The sequence below is a fragment of the Phoenix dactylifera genome, chromosome 18 (assembly GCF_051530095.1).
Source record: "Phoenix dactylifera cultivar Ajwa chromosome 18, Ajwa_hap1_PhDact_Kaust_v1.1, whole genome shotgun sequence".
In the NCBI taxonomy this organism is placed as follows: domain Eukaryota; kingdom Viridiplantae; phylum Streptophyta; class Magnoliopsida; order Arecales; family Arecaceae; genus Phoenix; species Phoenix dactylifera.
In genome coordinates, this window is record NC_143207.1 from 12612060 (window position 1) to 12618167 (window position 6108).

The window sequence follows — 6108 nt, forward strand, 5'->3', positions numbered from 1 at the left end:
ACCTTGGTTATTGTCTCCAAAAGTCACAGCACCTCCCTTCTTAGCTTCAAGGGTGAAGAATTGATCCTTGTCACCCGTCATGTGTCTTGAGCACCCACTATCCAAGTACCAACAATTTTTGTCGACCTTGGCTGCAAGACACTCCTACACAAGCAAATCATATAATCTTAGGTACCCAAGTTTTCTTGGGTCCTTTATGGTTAGTAATGTTGGTTCCTTTTGGAACCCAAATCCTTTTAATTTTTCTTTTAGTTTTTCCTTTTCTATAATCACATACATTTGCTTTGTGTCCTAATGTTCCACAACAAAAACATGTTATTTTCTTAATTTTGCTCTCCCCTGCTTTAACAAAGAAATTACTAAGGAGTTTTTGCTTATTTTTTGGTTTATACCCTAGACCAGCTCTATTGAATACAGCTCATTGACTATTAAGTATCATATTCAATTTTTCAGAACTATATGTAAATTTTTCAACCAAAGGTTTGTATTTTTCAAGTTCTTTAGTTAGTTTTTGTTTTTCCGTTTTTAGAATGTTTAAGTCTTTTGTGAGATTCTCGTTTCCGATTTGTTTATTATTTTTAAGTTCTGAAATTTCCTTAGTTAGTTTTTCATTATCCTTAGTTAAGGTATTAGATTTTTGAATCAACATTTGATTCCTTGTTTTAAGTTCTACATTTTCTTTAGTGATAAAGTCCTTATCCTTAACTAATTTATCGTATTTGTGGAGGTGAGATTGATTGGTTAGTTTTAGCTCTTTATTCTTAAGATTTATAGCCTTATATTCAACCATTAATTCATTAAATGCATCATACAACTCATCAAAGGTAAAATCTAGATGCGTTTCGGATGTTACCTCATTTTCATTTGCCATGAAGCAGAAATTGGCCTTTTCTTCTTGTTCCTCATCCGATGATGATGATGATGAGTCGGAGTCCGATAAGGTGGAGACAAGGGCTTTCTTTTTCTTGTACTTGCTCCCCTTCTTCAGCAAAGGACACTCGGCTCTGATGTGCCCCGGCTTCTTGCACTCATAACATCCAATCCCCTCATTTTCCCTTTTCTTACCTTTATCCTTGTGATAGGAACTTGAGGAGCCTCTCCTTTGATGAATGGTCTTCTTATGGTTGATGAATTTTCTGAACTTACGCACGAGAAGAGCCTCATCATCATCTCCTTCATTGTCTTCCTTTTCACTGCTGCTGCTGCAAGATAAGTCTTTATTAGTAGAAGTAGATTTGAGAGCTATTACGTTTTTCTTATGGGAGGACTCTTCTTCGCTGTGTTGTTTCATTGTGAGCTCGTGCGTCATTAGTGATCCAAGAAGCTCCTCAAGTGGAAGCTTGTTCAAGTCCTTAGCTTCTTGGATCGCCGTCACCTTGGCTTCCCATGACCTTGGCAGACAGCGAAGAATCTTCCTGACAAGCTCACTGTTAGTATAGTTTTTGCCAAGGCTTTTCAGGCCATTGACAATATCAGTAAATCTAGTGAACATGCAGGTGATTGTTTTATTAGAATCCATCTTAAATAATTCATACTTATGAACTAATATATTTATTTTGGATTCTTTGACTTGATTCGTGCCCTCATGGGTCACTTCAAGTCTATCCCAAATCTCTTTTACAGAATTGCAAGTAGAGACTCTATTGAATTCATTTCTATCTAATGCACAGTAGAGCACATTCATTGCTTTGGCATTGAGTTGTGCCTTCCTAAAGTCATTGTCATCCCAATCCTTTTCAAGTTTGGGTACAGTGACACCCTCTACATAGATGGATGGGATGTATGGTCCATTTAGTATAATGGTCCACATCTCATAGTCTTGGGCTTGGATAAATATTCTCATCCTAGCCTTCCAATATGAGTAGTCGGATCCATTAAAGAATGGGGGTCTTTGGGTGGACTGACCCTCAATGTGGGAAGATCCAAATGGGGTTGTCATTTTGATCTTTTACTCTTAGGGTAAAAGAGTTCCGGCTCTGATACCACTTGTTGCCCAGATAGACAACCCAAGAGGGGGGGGGGGGTGAATTGGGTTTTAAAATAATTTTGCAATTAAGACGTTTATGGATGACTAATTAATACCTTTGCAAGATGATTAATTAGATGCTATGTGCTGTGAATGAAATGAAAGTAAGAGAGAGACACAAGCAATCACAAACACAATGATTTTATAGTGGTTCGGAGCTATCCCTTGCTCCTACGTCCACTCCCCAAGCCTCACTTGGGAATTCACTATAACCCCTCGGATTACAGCCGGTTGTTTTACAAGCTCACAACCCAACTTGTTGTTTTACGAGGTCACAACGAACTCGGTCGGTTTTTCCAGGCTCACCGACTAGAACCACCCGATTGTTTTTCGGGGATCACAATCGAACCCTTACACGTTGGTTTCAACCTAGGCTCACCAACAAACCTATATACCCTTGATTCAATCCCCTGATTGAATCAAGTAAAGAACAGGTAGTCTAAAACAAACAGAAAAAGAAAGCTTCTTAAAAGCGTATTTAACAATTTAAGCAAGGAAGAGTAAGAAGCCCTCAAACTATTTTTGGAGATGAAGGAAGGGGCTTTTCAAACTCTTTGACTCCTCTTGAATTTGATGTAGACTTGCTGTCAGGAGGAGAGCCTTGAATATGAGGAAGAGAGTTGGAAAGTTGACTTCAATGCACTTCTTCCTTCTTTTTCGTGTAATCACTCTAGAGAGCTCTTGGTTGGTGGGGATCTCTTTTGCTTTGAATGGAGTCTCTGTTTTCTACCTTGCTACAGTCCTCTATGGCTATTTAAGCCATTCCCCACGGAAACTAGCCGTTAGACACACTTTTCTAGCCGTTCTGCACATTCTGCACATCCTGACAATGTGTCCGTTGGGATCGGAGTCGACTCGCGCGATCTGGAGTCGACTCGACTGTAGCAGGAGTCGACTCATGCTTTTCTGGAGTCGGCTCGGCAACTGTTCCGGATTTGAATTAAAGTGGTCTTCTCGACTGGGAGTTAACTCGACTTAACCCGGAGTCGACTCCCCAAAGTCTGGAGCTGACTTGGCATTTTTGGAGTCGGCTCATTCCACGGAATCCAAGGATGCATTCTTCAACTTGGCTCACTCGAGTCGACTCGTGAATTCTGGGAGTCGACTCGGTACTCAGAGCCCGAACTCCCGATCTTCTGTCTTTTGGCTTGTCCAGTCTTGGAGTCGACTCGAACTGTTCCGGAGTCGACTCGGCTCTCAGTATCCGAAAAATAGTCTTCTGTCTTTTTAGAGTCGCGCTGCCTTGGAGTCGACTCGAACTGTCTTGGAGTCGACTCGAGTCTCAGAGACAAAAACACTGTCTTCTGTCTTTTGGTGTAGCGCTGTCTCGGAGTCGACTCGGCTCTCAGTGTCCGAAAATTGCTCTCTGACTTTTGCCTTGTATTACACTGAGAGTCGACTCTCGCTTTCTTTGGAGTCGACCTGCCAACCATCGGAGTCGACTCGCGTTCCTCAGGAGTCGACTCGGCTCTCAGGGTCCGAAAACTCCTCTCTGACTTTTTGTCTGTAACTCCCTGGAGTCGACTCATACTACCCTGGAGTCGACTCGGCTAGCATCGGAGTCGACTCGCGCACTTCAGGAGTCGACTCGCTGACAGGTTCTGAGTTGGGTCTTTCTGTTTGTCTGTCTGTTCTTAGTCGGAGTCGACTCGTAATATTCCGGAGTCGACTCGAGCCTGTGCCAATGCTTCTGATACGCTTGGAGTCGACTCGTACTATCCCGGAGTCGGCTCGAGTCTCAGACCATGGTTCATATAGACTTCTTAACTTATCCAAATTGTCTTGAACCAAATCTAGAGACTCTTAACCATAAATTTACAGGGATATCACTGAAACACTAGATTGAATTCATTAGTAAACATAAGATATACTCAAATGCTTTGAGCTTATCAAAATCAAATAGGGTTACAATCAATCACTCCACATCTCTAAATTCACATACGCAATGAATTAGGTCTATTCTGATACTATTTGTAACAACTCAGGATCTCATCAAAAAAGTTTAGCGAAAAGGTATTATTTGAGTTGCTTAGCATTACGTAAGTACCCAAGATTAACCCATTGCACAAACCAATATAGGATTAAACATATACTTGCATGGGCCCTCACGATGGTGTCATGAGAGTTTACGGAGACTCCAGGGTGTTGCAAGAGTTCAATTTGGATGGGAACACCGAGCATCTACCACAAAGGCATGTTGTTTTGCTATGTGGTTCGCTTGTTATTCATTTATACGCATGTTTGGATGGACATAGAACGGTTGTCTTTTGTTTGGGGCATGTTGTAGCACAGCACAATAGTAAAATAGAAAAATTAATCAACTCATGACTATATGGCACAAGAAAATCAATACAACTTTGGAGAATTGGTGTGACAAAAGAGATGGTTAAATATTCATTTGCAAATCCATGCATTATGTAGGTCTAGGGAACTTTTCATTTGCATAGCAGGGGTTCCAAAACATTTTCATATTATGTCAAGTAAATCTTCATAACTTGATATATAAAGCAAATTTTTAAAATCTCCTCCATGAACATCATTTTTGACATCATATGATTAGTTGAACTTACTGAGGAACATAAACTATCAACAGAAAAATAGTTGAAGATCAAAATTAGTTCTAGACCATATGCACATGCTTACAAAATGCATAGCCAATGCATGGTCCACCTCTTAAAATGAACCTATATTTAATTCACATGAAACTAGTTTATATCATCCAAATTATGCAATTAGGAATAACATAATACTTTTTCTCATTGAATTTAAAGTATTATTTTCATCAAGTCTTGCTAATGTAATGATGATACAGGAGATCTTGCCACATCAATGTTACATATTTGAGTTCTATAAACTAGGTTTCTAGAGAGCTTGGTGGGAAAAGGTCTGATTTATTATGCTTTGCAAGTTCAATTTTGATTCATTAGAAAGCATATGAGCCAGGTGTTTGTTAAACAAAAAAGAAGGAACTTAACTTTTTTAACACTGGAGTTTGAATGAATATTTGACACATTAAGCAAGAAAATGAAGCCATTATCTTTATGAAAACCCGTGGAGCATTTATCAACTACAAACGTTTTTAAATCTTATATTAGATTATGTATGGAAGTTAAACAATTAATCTATGTGCCTTTAAAAATTTAAAACATATTATTATATGACAGGAAAGGCTCAAGAATTTAGTGCGTGAAGTGGACTTCCGAGCCTCCCATGTTACAACTGGCGAGAGAGCTAAATGTCTTGGAGTGGAGAGAGAGCGAGCCTCGACATGCACTTGAGGCAAAACCCTCCGATGCCGCACCCAAAATTCCATAGCAGAGGGACCCATTACATCAAAATTAATATTTGAACAAAGAAAAAACACTCAAGAACTCCCTTTACTTGCATAGCACAAAATTATAGTCATGGGGTGATAGTATTGGACTTGCGGAATTCATATAAAAGCAACATAGATGACTTTATATCTAGCTAAAGACATCTATAATATAATTATATATTTTAATTTGGAAAAAAAATATTTAATACCTTCTCCGATCGGTAACTCTCGAGTTTAAAAAGTTCCAAATTTCACACTATCAATGGTAGAGAGATGAATTCACTGCAAGCCAATAAAGTCTAGGTCTAAAAATTAAGCCTGCTACATTTGAGACTAATGCTTTCTTTGACAGACCAGTAATTAAGAGAACTTATATGTATTAACACTCATCACTATTTTTTAATAAAATTCACTTGCTTTTGCATCGTGGAACTTTAGCCTATCCAATTTCTGTAGCAGCTAGCTTTGATCTCCAGGGATGCAAAGTAAATGAAAAAAAATATTAGTATTGGTACCATATTAGTCAGCTCATTCAACCCCTGTCAAATTTATCAGCTCTCTCAGACCTTCAGCTATGGTGCAAGTTAATATGCCAACACACTACTCCAGCAACTAGTAGAACCAAGCAATACAAGAACTAGAACAGAAGGAAAAAGATCACCAGTAGTAGTACAAGTTAATTAAGCATGAAATATTTCATTAAACAACATATCAACTAACAATTGGAACTAGGGCAATATTCAACAGCGCCGTGACTTGCCAAAAA